At 37.6% G+C, this 16,747-nt stretch overlaps 1 pseudogene across 1 annotated transcript; it reads right to left on the bottom strand.

The window, feature by feature from the left end:
• Positions 1–237: 237 nt before the first annotated feature.
• Positions 238–14,553, bottom strand: LOC309605441 (cleavage and polyadenylation specificity factor subunit 5 pseudogene; annotated as a pseudogene). The gene has a single exon. The product of its transcript is annotated as a cleavage and polyadenylation specificity factor subunit 5 pseudogene (transcript).
• Positions 14,554–16,747: the final 2,194 nt, after the last annotated feature.

Raw genomic sequence — 16,747 nt, 5'->3', positions numbered from 1 at the left:
ACAGGATTATCATAATGCTATTTTAAGTATTATCTACTTTTAAAAAATCACAAGTCTTCATCACATAGAAAAAAATACAGATTTCACTTTTCTTTAAAGGGATGTCAATCCTAAATATGATTTAAAACATTTGAGTAAAACTGTTTAGTTTTTCCCCTCAACCTACTGAATATTTTCCAATGCCATTTAGTTTAGTTTTATATAGAACTATAGTTCTACTTATAAAACTTATAGTTTTATATAGAATATTCACGACTTAGATTACTCAGGGAAAAGACCACGGCATATTTTGTAATTATACAATACAAAAGAGGGCTTTCATTTACAAACAAACCTGGAACATAGAAGGCATTCAAAAATATAAGTTAAGAGCTCATTTAAAACTAGTCAGTATTTATTATGTAGAGAATTGGAATTCCCATTTTACGACTGTTGGTTCTTGAAGACGTGTGATAAGAACTTACCTAACAAAAGTGTTAAACGGTACCCTTGTACCCTCTTTCTAATGGAATACATCAAATTTGAACTTCCCTAGTTCTATTTTCATCAGGAAACCTAACAAGAGAGCATTGGGATACAACTATAACTAACCAGTTCAAAAACAAGTTTTAAAGATTTGTGTTTGTGTTATGAATTTTACACTCAAAACCAGATCTATTATATTCCAAGGTTACTAACTCAGCCATCTTACTGTTTTTCTCACTTAAGCCCCAGGGTACGGATGACTGACTCAAGCACTAATACAATTGGGAAGTAATGCTGGAGAAAGAATTTCTAGGTCCAAGCTTAAGTTACAAAAGGACACGAGTGGCCTCGAATCAGATGACTCTTCAACCCCAACACTCCTTACTGACAGCACTTTATAAATCACACCAAGAAAAAGTCCGGGGCTTCCCTGGTGGCGCAGTGGTTGAGAGTCTGCCTGCTAATGCAGGGAACACGGGTTCGAGCCCTGGTCTGGGAAGATCCCACATGCCGCGGAGCAACTAAGGCCGTGAGCCATAATTACTGAGCCTGCGCGCCTGGAGCCTGTGCTCCGCAACAAGAGAGGCCGCGATAATGAGAGGCCCGCGCACCGCGATGAAGAGTGGCCCCCGCTTGCCGCAACTGGAGAGAGCCCTCGCACAGAAACGAAGACCCAACACAGCCAAAAATAAATAAATAAATAAAAATTAAAAAGAAAAAGAAAAAGTCCGCCTCTCCTCACTCTCCCCAAATGCCAGGAGCTAACACACCTGAAAGTGATCACTGCAGCTTTTTCACTTGGATGCCAGAAACAATCATGGAAGGTGGGCTAGATCGAGCCATCTCCATCTCTGCCTTCCCCAGTCTTGTAGGACTCTTCAGTGAGCTCACCAGTAAAATTACAGTTAAGTTAGAAACAGGTGAATGTAAACCAGAAGGGCAGGACTGTTACACTTGAAGGAGGAGGACTATCCATAGAACTAGGGGCTTTTTCAAAGCAGATCCCTGGTCATTTTTGGTCCTGGAGACCGGTGCTCACCTACTACTAAGCATGGGCACAGCTATAGTCACTCTTAGATACGTAATCGTGTGAAGATTGGACCGGACCTCAACTAAATAAACTTCAATGCTTATAAATATAATTGCTCAACTGCTCTTGGTCTGATTTTCTCAAGTCTAAATAGGGAAGAATGTATGATGTATCTTTCACATCACCCAATATTCAGGAGAACAGCCCTGTGAACAGTACCATAAAGATGTACAACTAATCAAAAGTTCATTTGTATCTATTAAAAACATAACTGTATCAATCTCTTATAAGATTTCTTATAAGATTTCCTTTACATTAAACCTACAGTCAGTCATTTGTAATAAGGCATACACAACATACCATTAAGCAATAACACGACCAGCAAACTCTTTTGTCTTAAGATTTTTTTTTAATTCCCTCAAATTGGATCCTAATTTAGCAGTGTTTTGAAAAGATTTTTAAATTTGGTATTTTTCTCTTAGGCTGACAAAATCTAATTCTGATTCAGATCATTCCAAAATATTTTTGAAAAGGCTTTGTGTCACTTGTTAAAACCAAATTTTCATCTCTTTCACTGTAACTTCACGTTAATTGAAATAACTAACTTTACAATCCAAGAGTTCAAAACCTAACAGACCCACTTTTAGAAACTTCTTTCACCTTCACAGATCACCATTTCACCACGGTCGTAAGAATAACTAAGACACATAAATTCCAATAGCACAAATGTTGGAATTTGTGCATTATGGGGGGGCTCTAATGAGCGCTGGATCTGTCTCTTTTTATACCAATGCCCAAAACTTTCCCCAGCCTAGTCAATTTTAATAGTTTCCCGTATGTTTAATTAGGATCTGTTGTTTGTGAAGTAAGGTCTGGTGATACCGGTATAAAAAGTACTAGTCAGTAATACACTGGGAGTTCTGCTGTAATACAACTCATTAAGAGTGTAAAATCGGTACAGGAGTCGCACCTTGGACTCACTCAAGCAAATCTAGTTCCCAAAAGTGACAGAAGATCCTCATCACAAAGATCTATAACACGGTCTTAGAGTATGCCCCCAAGAATGGTATCGGAGCAAGGGTCCCACAAACTTGATTGACCTAAGCTTGCCGCTGTCTCTTAACATTCACCTGCCTAGTGGGGGAAAAGCAATCCTTGCCTGTAAGAATTTTACAAATTTAGTGTGAAATTAAAAAACAAAACAACAAAAAATAACAAATAGAAAGCAGTTCACTTTCTTTAATGTTGTACAAAAAAGTATGAGTAGAACCAAAAGTAAATTAAACATGATCACATTTGTTTACACCACAATAGAGTTTTTCATATTAACTTTACTATTCAAACAATAGAAAGTAGGTGGTAATTTACGGACTGGGGAAGAGATAAACCAAAAAAACGTTTCTAGCATGTTTATTCTACACTGTATACAGCTCTGCTCAGAGACGGCATCTCTTACTTCTCTGCTGCGCAGGAATTCAGTTGTGTGTAAAATTGAAACTGCTCAAAAGCTGGGGGAGACTAGAAATGACGGGTCCATATCCGGGTGCATTGTCATACAGTTCAAACAGTGGTGCAGCTACCAGCTTGTAATTTTTAGGGACTGCACACAAGGCTTTCTCTTGAAGCTGAACCAAAACCAACTTACGTTCCTTAGGTTTTGTAATATGTGCAGGTATATATGGACACTGAGGAAGGTCAGCATTCGTTCTCCACCAGCCACCAGTGCAGTCATCAATAACCCAGCCTCGCAGGACTCCATCTCGACAACCCTGTGTCTCTGTCATTAAGCGTTTTAGTCCTTCAACTTCATCTTCTCCTGGGTTAAGCGCAACACCAGGTAATTTAAAGAAAGTTGTTCCCAGCTGCAGCAGTAACACATGGGGTAGCCGGTGCTCATGGACAATCAAAACCCCTTCTACAGTCCTCCTGATGCCAATTTTATCAAATTCCTCCCGCATGCGCGGAAATCTGTCTGCAACGGAGCTGTCCTTCTCGTAGAGGCGCACTTTTGTACCAAAAGTGTAATTGGTAAGAGGGTACAGGTTGGTGGTGCGCTCCAGGGTGAGGGGCTCCGTCCGCTGGATGTACTTGTGGTCGAGCTGGTTGACCCCGCGGGGCCAGCCGGTCTGCTAGCGATTGCGCGGCGCCGCGGACATGCTGGCGAGCTCGGGCACAAGCGGCGAGCGGAAAAGGAGAGGCGGGGAGACTTTCCCAGCGCTGGCAGCGGTGATCTGCGTCCCACTCAGCAGCCGCCGCCAGCCATGAACAAGAAAGCGCCGGAGGAGCAGTACCGTTAAATTTAAAACAGAGTCTACTTAGTGTGAAGGCCATTTGGAAGGAAATATTCAGATATTCCTGGGGTGCTTCACAAGACAAAGAGCTGGACGAAGTCTCCCCACAATCCTCTTTTTTTTTTTACTAAGCCCACATCAGATCAGAGAAACAATTAACATAGAGTCGTTCCAGAGGTTCCACAATCTTGAAATTCTTATAACCGGCATCCCTAGTCTCTCGATATTGCCTTTCTATTTCTTCTTGAGTAAGCTCTTGGAAGGCTTTGAATAGTGTAATGACATGATGTAATATGTTTTTACATTACTATTTTGGCTGTGTTATGTTTATCATATAGCCAGAGGTCTATTAGGAGGCTATTGTAGCACTCCGGAAAAGATATGATTTTGGCTTGGACCATGGTAATATCAGTGGATATGGTAAGAAGTGGGAAGATGTGGGTTGTGAAAGAAAGATTTAAGAATGACACCAAGAGTTTTGGTCTGAGCAACTGAAGATACGACAATGTTTTTGCTAAGTGATGAATGATTGAACAAGTTCATGAATGATCCCACCATCTGTCTATTCATTCCATGGATGTCAGATAATTCATATCTGTATTACTGGATGACTTGTAAAGACCCTTTACCAGGAGTGAGGCAGTTTTCCTTGTGGTTACCAGTCTCCAAGGCAGTACATACTTCAGACTGTGTTGGCCCCAGTCAGCCAGCAGAGGGCAGCAGAGGTGGCTGATCCATAGAGCAAGGATTTGTTTTTTTGCTTCAAATGTTAAATTATCCTGGAGTTATCCTAAAGCCCCTGGGTGCAGATTGTTTCGGATAACAGGTGGCTTTATCTTATTACATTAAATGTAGTTGATGTTGCATGTCTTTTATTACAACCTACTGTGACTTTGGGACATTATGGCCAGAACAATTGTGAGGGAGATATAACAAGTGGATGTTACTGTATATCTCTCCAGGGAACATGTTCTCAGAATTGACTTCTTCATGCATCAGATCTCGCTCTCTCTTTTTTTTTTGGCTTCACCGCCCAGTTTGTGGGATCTTAGTTCTCCAGCTAGGGATTGAAACTGTGACCCCTGCAGTGTGGAAGCACAGAGTTCTAACCACTAGTCTGCCAGGGAATTCCCCAGATATCTCTGACACAGGGATTCCTACTCTGCCATTGTGTCCGCTTCCCTAAATGTTTTTCTTAAATATGACATAAAATTAAAGTACAAAGCAATTCCTTAAAAATCACAAGCAAAATGGAACAAAAACAAATTGTGTTTTAAGTTGATGGCTGAACCATACAGAAATAAATTATTGCAACTAACTTTAAAGCACAGCAATTTATTATATGTCCATTGTGTGATATATCCTAAAGATAAAAATAAGTAGGGACCTCCCTGGGGGTCCAGTAGTTAGGACTCCGCGCTTCCACTGCAGGGGGCACGGGTCGATCCCTGGTTGGGGAACTAGTATCCTTCTGCTGTGTGGTGTGGCCAAAATATTAAAAAAAAAAAAAAAGATAAAAATAAGTAGAATTGACACTAAAACTTACAAAATTTTCAGTAATAACATTATTAATAATAGTATTAATATTTTCTGAAATTATTCTATATGTATGCACACATATACATGATTATGCAATTAAATAAACAATAGGTTGATAATTTAAATAGTTATACTAATGTCATAATGACATAGACATAATGTTCCTAATGTCATTAGGAACCAGGATTTTCACTGTAAGAGAGACGAATTTCAAATAAAGGAAAACAAAGACATTAAGTAAAAATCATGTAATCTGAAACTTGTATTGGAAATATCAATATAAACTCATGATGAATTTTCTCCTTAGGGGAAATAACACACAAACACATATTTTTCAGATCACACATGCATTTCATGTCCAAGCTGGAAACCCTGGAAACAGTGATGAACCCAGGTTATGATCTCTAAATATAATTTCCCAATGAAGGAAAACATTGCCCTTGGAGAAATGGTTGATTCCAAGTCCGGGAAAGGAAAGGAACAAGGTAAGCCTAGATCTTATTGAACTGGAAAGAAAGGAAACTTTCAAAGACTAGTGGAATCATGTCCAAAGGACTCAGAAGCTAACTTGAAGGGACTCCCACTGACCAGGAATAATAATTTCAGTGGATAGAAACATTTCAAATGTAATAAAACCCAAGATTTCATGACGATATCAAAAATATAAAGATCTTTGGTAACCAACTCATCGTTCTGAAAACCGGTAAATAAAGGAAAAGATAGCATTTATTCTCCCTTTCCTGTACTAACTCTATCTCACCAAAGAGGTATTACGGGTAAGTACTTTGTAGACGATTTCTAGCTAATGAATGCAGAAAGAATGATAGATTTAGAATATCACCATTTTTGGCCTGTGTCATATATCTATTGGACAGTGCCAGTCTGGAGCGTGGTTTGGAAGGAAATGTCGTGGATGGTCCAGCTTGCCTCAAGGCCAGATGGTGCTCCTGAGCCTGGACTCAGATTTTGGTTTGGAGCAGTGGTTTTCAAAGTTTGGTCCCCAAAACAGCATCATTGGCATTACTTAAGAATTCTTAGGCTGCACCCAAGACTGCTCTAAAAAATAAAGTCTAATAATCTGAAAAAAAAATCACCATTTTGTAACTCAATGCACTTAGGCAAAGGTCATGAACGGCTGCTGAAACAAATAAGTGAATAGCTGATAGGGAGCATTATAATGGTAGGAAAAGTCTGACAATAACTAGACTCACTGATGGATCTTGATCATCAGAAAAGAGAGATAATCATACTTTACTTGCCTCCTAATGTGATGCAGTAGAAAGTGCACAAACACGATTGTGAAATGTTCTTGCTATAGAATTAAACCTGAACCTGATCAAGATTCTTGATCTAATTGCAAGTTTACAGAAAATACAGACTGTAGAAAAATAGGGTAAACAACATGAAGGCTTCAGAAAAACAAATTAAACAAATCCAGAATGTGTGAAAATCTGCAGGACAAACAACCCAATTTTTTTTCAACACATATATTGAACAGAGATAAAAAGAAAAAAAAGAGTGGCAGGTCTTGTTTGAATTTTTATTCAAACAAATCAACAATAAAGAGATGCTTGTAGGGAAATTGAATGCTGTCTAGATGTTCTACAACAGAAAGAAATTGTTAATTATTTTATCTATGTTAATTGCACTGAGTATATTTTTTAAAGTCATCTTTTAGAGATACATAATGAAGTATTTCCAGGTAAAATATTAGGATATATGGAATTTTTAAAGAAATAATCCAGTAGTTGATGGTGTGTGTTGGGTGTGTAGGAGGTATACTACCTCTTTTTCTTATTTTAATTTTTTTAATTATTTTTTTGAATTTTATTTTATTTTTTTTTATACAGCAGGTTTTTATTAGTTATCTATTTTATACATATTAGTGTATATATGTCAATCCCAATCTCCCAATTCATCCCCCTTACCCTTGCTTTCCCCACTTGGTGTCCATACATTAGTTCTCTATGTCTGTGTCCCTATTTCTGCCTTGCAAACAGGTTCATCTGTACCATTTTTCTAGATTCTACATATATGCATTAATGTATGATATTTGTTTTTCTCTTTCTGACTTACTTCACTCTGTATGACAGACTCTAGGTCCATCCACATCTCTACAAATGACCCAATTTCGTTCCTTTTTGTGGCTGAGTAATATTCCACTGTATATACGTACCACTTCTTCTTTATCTATTCCTCTGTTGATGGACATTTAGGTTGCTTCCACATTCTGGCTGTTGTAAAGAGTGCTGCAGTGAACATTGGGGGTGCATGTGTCTTTTTGAATTATGGTTTTTCTGGGTATGTGCCTAGTAGTGGGATTGCTGAGTCATATGGTAATTCTATTTTTAGTTTTTTAAGGAGCCTCCATACTGTTCTCCATAGTGGCTGTATCAATTTACATTCCCACCAACAGGGCAAGAGGGTTCCCTTTTCTCCACACCCCTCCAGCATTTGTTGTTTGTAGATTTTCTGATGATGCCCATTCTAACCAGTGTGAGGTGATACCTCATTGTTATTTTGATTTGAATTTCTCTAATAATTAGTGATGTTGAGCAGCTTTTCATGGGCATGTTGGCCATCTGTATGTCTTCTTTGGAGAAATGTCTATTTAGGTCGTCTGCCCATTTTTTGATTGCGTTGTTTGTTTTTTGATATTGAGCTCCATGAGCTGCTTGTATATTTTGGAGATTAATCGTTTGTCCATTGATTCATTGGCAAATATTTTCTCCCATTCTGAGGGTTGTCTTTTTATCTTGTTTATAGTTTCCTTTGCTGTGCAAAAGCTTTGAAGTTTCATTAGGTCCCATTTGTTTATTTTTGTTTTTATTTCCATTACTCTAGGAGGTGGGTCAAAAAGATCTTGCTGTGATTTATGTCATAGAGTGTTCTCCCTATGTTTTCCTCTAAGAGTTTTAGAGTGTCCAGTCTTACATTTAGATCTTTAATCCATTTTGAATTTATTTTTGTGTATGGTGTTAGGGAGTATTCTAATTTCATTCTTTTACTTGTAGTTGTCCAGTTTTCCCAGCACCACTTATTGAAGAGACTGTCTTTTCTCCATTGTATATCCTTGCCTCCTTTGTCATAGATTAGTTGACCATAGACGTGTGGGTATATCTCTGGGCTTTCTATCCTGTTCCATTGATCTATATTTATGTTTTTGTGCCAGTACCATATTGTCTTGATTACTGTAGCTCTGTAGTATAGTCTGAAGTCAGGGAGTCTGATTCCTCTAGCTCCGTTTTTTTCCCTCAAGATTGCTTTGGCTATTCGGAGTCGTTTGTGACTCCATACAAATTTTAAGATTTTTTTGTTCTAGTTCTGTAAAAATGCCATTAGTAATTTGATAAGGATTGCATTGAATCTGTAGATTGCTTTGGGTAGTATAGTCATTTTCACAATATTGATTCTTCCAATCCAAGAACATGGTATATCTCTCCATCTGTTCATGTCATCTTTGACTTCTTTCATCAGTGTCTTATAGTTTTCTGAGTACAGGTCTTTTACCTCCTTAAGTATGTTTATTCCTAGGCATTTTATTCTTTCTGCTGCAATGGTGAATGGGATTGTTTCCTTAATTTCTCTTTCTGATCTTTCATCGTTAGTGTATAGGAATGCAAGAGATTTCTGTGCATTAATTTTGTATCCTGCAACTTTACCACATTCATTGATTAGCTCTAGTAGCTCTCTGGTGGCATCTTTAGGATTATCTATGTATAGTATCATGTCATCGGTAAAACAGTGACAGTTCTACTTCTTCTTCTCCAATTTGTATTCCTTTTATTTCTTTTTCTTCTCTGATTGCCATGGCTAGGATTTCCAAAACTATGTTGAATAATAGTGGGGAGAGTGGACATCTTTGTTCCTGATCTTAGAGGAAATGCTTTCAGTTTTTCACCACTGAGAATGAAGTTTGCTGTGGGTTTGTCATATATGGCCTTTATTATGTTGAGGTAGGTTCCCTCTATGCCCACTGTCTGGAGAGTTTTTTTTTTTTTTATCATAAATGGGTGTTGAATTTTGTCAAAAGCTTTTCCTGCATCTATTGAGATGATCATATGGTTTTTTATTCTTCAGTTTGTTAATATGGTGTATCACATTGATTGATTTGCATATATTGAAGAATCCTTGCATCCCTGGGATAAATCCTGCTTGATCATGGTGTATGATCCTTTTAATGTGTTGTTGGATTCTGTTTGCTAGTATTTTGTTGAGGATTTTTGCTTCTATATTCATCAGTGATATTGGTCTGTAATTTTCTTTTTTGTAGTATCTTGGTCTGGTTTTGGTATCAGGGTGATGGTGGCCTCATAGAATGAGTTTGGGAGTGTTCCTTCCTCTGCAATTTTTTGGAAGAGTTTCAGAAGGATGGGTGTTAGCTCTTCTCTAAATGTTTGATAGAATTCACCTGTGAAGCCATCTGGTCCTGGACTTTTGTTTGTTGAAGATTTTTCATCACAGTTTCAATTTCATTACTTGTGATTGGTCTGTTCATATTTTCTATTTCTTCCTGGTTTAGTCTTGGAAGCTTATACCTTTCTAAGAATTTGTCCATTTCTTCCAGGTTGTCCAATTTATTGGCATGGAGTTGCTTGTAGTAGTCTCTATGATGCTTTGTATTTCTGTGGTGTCCATTGTAACTTCTCCTTTTTCATTTCTAATTATATTGATTTGAATCCACTCCCTCCTTTTCTTGATGAGTCTGGCTAAAGGTTTATCAATTTTGTTTATCTTCTTAAAGAACCAGGTTTTAGTTTTATTGATCTTTGCTATTGTTTTCTTTGTTTCTATTTCATTTATTTCTGCTCTGATCTTTATGATTTCTTTCCTTCTGCTAACTTTGGGTTTTGTTTGTTCTTCTTTCTCTAGTTCCTTTAGGTGTAACGTTAGATTGTTTATTTGAGATTTTTCTTGTTTCTTGAGGTAGGATTGTATTGCTATAAACTTCCCTCTTAGAACTGCTTTTGCTGCATCCCATAGATTTTGGGTCATCGTGTTTTTGTTGTCATTTGTCTCTAGATACGTTTTGATTTCCTCTTTGATTTCTTCAGTGATCTCTTGGTTATTTAGTAACATATTGTTTAGCCTCCATGTGTTTGGGTTTTTTATGTTTTTTTCTCTGTAATTGATTTCTAACCTCATAGCGTTGTGGTTGGAAAAGATGCTTGATATGATTTCAATTTTCTTAAATTTACTGAGGTTTGATTTGTGACCCAAGACGTGATCTATCCTGGAGAATGTTCCATGTGCACTTGAGAAGAAAATGTAATCTGCTGTTTTCCAATGGAATGTCTTATAAATATCAATTGAATCTATCTGGTCTAATGTGTCATTTAAAGCTTGTGTTTCCTTATTCATTTTCTGTCTGGATGATCTGTCCATCGGTGTAAGTGAAGTGTTAAAGTCCCCCACTATTATTGTGTTACTGTCGTTTTGCTCTTTTATAGCTGTTAGCATTTGCCTTATGTATTGAGGTGCTCCTATGTTGGGTGCATATATATTTATAATTGTTATATCTTCTTCTTGATTGATCCCTTGATCATTATGTAGTGTCCTTCCTTGCCTCTTGTAACATTCTTCATTATAAAGTCTATTTTATCTTATATGAGTATAGCTACTCCAGCTTTCTTTTGATTTCCATGTGCATGGAATATCTTTTTCCATCCCCTCACTTTCAGTCTGTATGTGTCCCTAGGTCTGAAGCAGGTCTCTTGTAGACAGCATTTACATGGGTCTTGTTTTTGTATCCATTCAGCGAGCCTGTATCTTTTGGTTGGAACATTTAATCCATTCACATTTAAGGTAATTATTGATATGTATGTTCCTATGACCATTTTCTTAATTGTTTTTGGTTTGTTTTTGTAGGTCCTTTTCTTCTCTTGTGTTTCCCACTTAGAGAAGTTCCCTTAGCATTTGTTGTAGAGCTGGTTTGGTGGTGCTGAATTCTCTTAGCTTTTGCTTGTCTGTAAAGCTTTTGATTTCTCCATCGAATCTGAATGAGATCCTTGCCGGGTAGTGTAATCTTAGCTGTAGGTTCTTCCCTTTCATCACTTGAACTATATCATGCCACTCCCTTCTGGCTTGTAGAGTTTCTGCTGAGAAATCAGCTGTTAACCTTATGGGAATTCCCTTGTATGTTATTTGTTGTTTTTCCCTTGTTGTTTTTAATAATTTTTCTTTGTCTTTAATTTTTGTCAATTTGATTACTATTTGTCTCAGCATGTTTCTCCTTGGGTTTAACCCACCTGGGACTCTCTGCATGTCTTGGACTTGGGTGGCTATTTCCTTTCCCATGTTAGGGAAGTTTTCGACTATAATCTCTTCAAATATTTTCTCAGGTCCTTTCTCTCTCTCTTCTCCTTCTGTGACCCCTATAATGCAAATGTTGTTGCATTTAATGTTGTCCCAGAAGTCTCTTAGGCTTTCTTCATTTCTTTTCATTCTTTTTTCTTTATTCTGTTCCATGTAGTGAATTCCACCATTCTGTCTTCCAGATCACTTATCCATTCTTCTGCCTCAGTTATTCTGCTGTTGATTCCTTCTAGTGTATTTTTCATTTTAGTTATTGTATTGTTCATCTTTTTTTGTTTGTTCTTTAATTCTTCTAGGTGTTTGTTCTTTAATTCTTCTAGGTCTTTGTTAAACATTTCTTACATCTTCTCGATCTTTGCCTCCATTCTTTTTCCAGGCCCTGGATCATCTTCACTATCATTATTCTGAATTCTTTTTCTGGAAGGTTGCCTATCTCCACTTCATTTAGTTGTTTTCTGGGGTTTTGTCTTGTTCCTTCATCAGGTACATAGTCCTCTGCCTTTTCACTTTGCCTATCTTTCTGTGAATGTGGTTTTCATTCCATAGGGTGCAGTATTGTAGTTCTTGCTTCTGCTGTCTCCCCTCTGGTGGATGAGGCTCTCTTTAGTCTTCTTTAACCTGAAAGAGTTCTTTAGATTTTTTTTCATTCATGACGTTGATATTTTTTGGAAAGTACATCTATAGGCCAGTGTTTTTCAGAATATCCCCAATTTGGGTTTGAATGGTTGTTTCCTCATTAATTGATTAAGTTTATGCAAGATATACTACATGAATGAGACTGTGTTTTCCTCAGTATATCACATCAAGACACATGATGTTGGTGGTAATTTTGATTGCTTGGTTGAAGGTGTCCATCTAGATAGAATGTGTTTTCTAGCTCAAAGAGGGATGACAGTAGAATGACCTTGATGGACATTGCCTCAAGCTGATAAAACCATGTGAAATATGCAAAATTCTGTTCATTTTAAATATCCTTAGTAGTTGTATGGTCCTAGTATATGAAAGAATGAAAGATTTTATTAGCTACAAAGCTCTGTTATATTTGCGTTTCTTAAGAATCCATCAAATTCAAGGGGCTGTATATTTAAATTGAGAAATATACTTATATATCTGAAATATTTAAAACCCAGTCAACTGATCAGTCTAGATGGAGATGAAGAATTATATGAGTAGACAGAAGAACTGGATAATATTTGTAACTCCATTCCTGGGGTGTAAGTTTAGTGACCACTCTCTTCTTGAAGTTATGATATTACTGATGTAATGTCTATATATCAGGTTTATTGTGTCCCATTATGGTGACAAACACAAATCCTGCCATTCTCCTGTCTGGCTGGTAGTCAAAGTTTCAATAACCCAAAATGGTAAGATCTTCCTTAATAAGTATGCATCTTTCAATTCTTATAAGAATTAGAATTAATATACAAATGTTTAGGAGAATCAGATGCATAGTACTAATATTTTTAGCTAAGAAGGAAGTTCTGCATATTTAATATTTTATATACTTGTTACTTGTGAGAGAATTTGACCTATTAGAGTGATTGCCTTTTAAGTTTAACTAGAAATGTGTATCTTGGTAATTGATTTAGAGTTATGATTTTAAGTTAGACTATTACTAAATTCATGTAAACATTTGAAAAATCTAAGATAACCTTAGATTCACTGAATTTATTGTATTCATAAATTTTGAATATTAGATTTATGAGAATTATGCTATTTAGAATGGTTCTATTTGTTGCCAGATGATTGAAGTTTTTAAAAAGAAAATGGAATTTATAAAGACAGTTTGGGGTGTTTTAAAGTATCTAATACATAAATAACTTTAGAAGTGGATCTACATGTAACTTACAGACTCCTAAAAAGGAATTGTTAAAAAGTGGAGCCATAACTGACTAGTAAAGAGAATAATAAAATTCATAGTGTGAATTTAAAAGAGTAGATGAAAACCCCTATGTTTTCATCATCCTGTGGCAGCTTTAGCCTAGAGGGGAAAGTAAATATGACCTGAAGGACTCAAAGAACTCTTTGGAACTGCAGAACAAATACCGTCAGGATTTGTGGTTTGGGCTGGAAGAGCTAACAGACTAATCTCTACCACAGCAGGTTTTTCCTTCCCTCCCCTCTCATGTACCTATGAACCCTTTCAAATGCATGTTATTAACACTCCTCTCAGATAATTTCATTTGAAGTCAGCTAACCGATAAATGCAAAATCAACCTTTCTCTCCCCAGCTGCACATCAAGAGGTAGTAATCAATCCCCCTATAGCCTGAGGAGCATGACATTTATCCTCTCTCTTTCTCTGTCTGGTATGATGAGGTCTTCTTTCTCTATTGAGTGTCATGAGGTCTCCTCTCCCTACTCCAGGGTCACAAAGCCCCTCTTCCTTTGCTGACGTCAGGACCATTCTGGGGGTGGTGCTTTAGCTGATACTCAAGTATAAAGGGCACAGCTGTTATTTTGATGTGTTAAGGAGTTGGGCTGTGGTGATCCCAAGTCTCAAAGTGGTGTCATTCTCTTTCTTTCTTTTCTCCTTCAAGTAGGTGCTCTTCCTCTGGCAGTGTTGGGACAGTCTTCCCAGGGAGACTCAGAGATGAATTCTCTGGTGGCCTCACCAATGAGACTCCCACAAGACTCTTAGTCACACCACAGAGGAAGCAAGTATCTCAAAGTAATGTGCTGCTGCTTAGTCTCCTCCCTCCACAGAGCCTCCCCTACCCCTGTCCCTGATAATCGATACTCCCTGTTCTGGATCTGAGTGCCCCCAGTTCCTCCTTTCCCTATACTCATTTTCCTTCGTGGACCACATAGATTAAGCTTCCACAACCAAACAAGGAATCTCTTTATTACATGCAGACTGGAGGAGGGGGATTAAGGAAGCTCAGCTTTTAGAAATCCCAGCTAAAGAATGTCACTTGCCATCTGGTTCTACAAGGATCCAGTCATTAGCCACTGCAGTTGCTGACCTTCAACACGCCCCCTGAAAAGAATTCAGGGCAGAGATCAGGAATGAGACACTTGTGCTCTGGCAAAACTGGCAGAACAGGTCTTCAGATAGTTAGATATTCTCAGGAGAAACTTTTATGAACCCCAATTCTTACATCTTCCCATAATTAGAAAAGCACTAAAATCATTCACAGAGGTATATTTTCCTTGTGACTAACAGTGACTTACCAAGAAGTGTGCTTATCCCACTACTGGGCATATACCCTGAGAAAACCATAATTCAAAAAGATACATGCACCACAATATTCATTGCAGCACTATTTACAATAGCCAGGACATGGAAGCAACCTAAATGTCCATCAAGGATGAATGGATAAAGAATATGTGGCACATTTATACAATGGAATATTACTCAGCCATAAAAAGGAACAAAATTGAATTATTTGTAGTGAGGTGAATGGACCTAGAGTGTGTCATACAGAGTGAAGTAAGTCATAAAGAGAAAAACAAATATCGTATGCTAACACGTATATATGGAATTTAAAAAAGCAGTACTGATGAACCTAGTGGCAGGGCAGAAATAAACAAGCCGATGTAGAGAATGGACTTGAGGGCCTGGGGGGGGAAGGGGAAGCTGGGGATGAAGTGAGAGAGTAACATTGACATATATACACTACCAAATGTAAAATGGATGGCTAATGGGAAGCTGCTGCATAGCACAAGGAGATCAACTCAATGCTTTGTGATGACCTAGAGGGATGGATAGGGAGGGTGAGAGGGAGGCTCAAGAGGGAGGGGATATGGGGATATATGTATACATATAGCTGATTCACTTTGTTGTATAGCAGAAACTAACACAACATTGTAAAGCATTTATACTCCAATAAAGATCTGAAGAAAAGAAAAGAAAAAAAAGCGTTCTTGATTGCACGTACCCCTTCTCCAAAATTACATATATGCTGACCTCCCCCCTTACCTCTTTTTTTTAAACTTTTTATTTTATGTTGGAATACAGTTGATTAACAATGTTGTGTTAGTTTCAGTTGTCAACAGTGATTCAGTTAGACATATACATGTATCTATCCTTTTTCAAATTCTTTTCCCAATTAGGTTGTTACATAATATTGGGCAGAGTTCCCTGTGCTATACAGTATGTCCTGGTTGGTTATCCATTTTATTTTATTTTATTTTTTATTTTCTTATAGGTATTATCAAATTTCCTTCTTCTTCTTTTTTAATACATCTTTATTGGAGTATAATTGCTTCACAATACTGTGTTAGTTTCTATTGCACAACAAAGCGAGTCAGCCATATGCATACACATGTCCCCATATCCCCTCCCTCTTCAGCCTCCCTCCCATCCTCCCTATCCCACCCCTCTAGGTCATTGCAAAGCACTGAGCCAATCTCCGGTTTTTTGTTCTAATTCTGTGAAGAATGCCATTGGTAGTTTGATAGGGATTGCATTGAATCTGTAGATTGCTTTGGGCGGTATAGTCATTTTCACAATATTGATTCTTCCAATCCAAGAACATGGTATATTTCTCCATCTGTTTATGTCATCTTTGATTTCTTTCATCAGTGTTTTATCGTTTTCTGAGTACAAGTCTTTCGCCTCCTTAGGCAGGTTTATTCCTAGATATTTTATCCTTTTTCTTGCAATGGTAAATGGGAGTGTTTCCTTAGTTTCTCTTTCTGATTTTTCGTTGTTGGTATATAGGAATGCCAGAGATTTCTGTGCCTTAATTTTGTATCCTGCAACCTTACCAAATTCATTGATTAGTTCTAGCAGTTTTCTGGTGGCATCTTTAGGATTTTCTATGTATAGTATCATGTCATTGGCAAATAGTGACAGTTTTACTTCTTCTTTTCCAATTTGTATTCCTTTTATTTCTTTTTCTTCTCTGATTGCCGTGGCTGGGACTGGTTATCCACTTTAAATATAGCAGTGTGTACATGTCAATCCCAAACTCCCTAAATATCCCCTCCCCCACCCCTCCCCCTCCCCCACCCCACCCCAGTAACCATAAATTCCTTCTCTAGATCTGTGGATCTGTTTCTGTTTTGTAAATAAGTTCATTTGTACCATTCCCTTCCCCCTTAACTCTTTGGAGGAGTTCCTCAGAGCTATCTGAGAGGCTGTTTCCCAGGCTAGTCCTCAG

This window comes from Balaenoptera borealis, assembly GCF_965194805.1.
Source record: "Balaenoptera borealis genome assembly, chromosome: 11".
Lineage (NCBI taxonomy): Eukaryota > Metazoa > Chordata > Mammalia > Artiodactyla > Balaenopteridae > Balaenoptera > Balaenoptera borealis.
The sequence above is the reverse complement of the archived record's forward strand: the minus strand, read 5'-3'. Positions and strand labels throughout refer to the sequence as shown.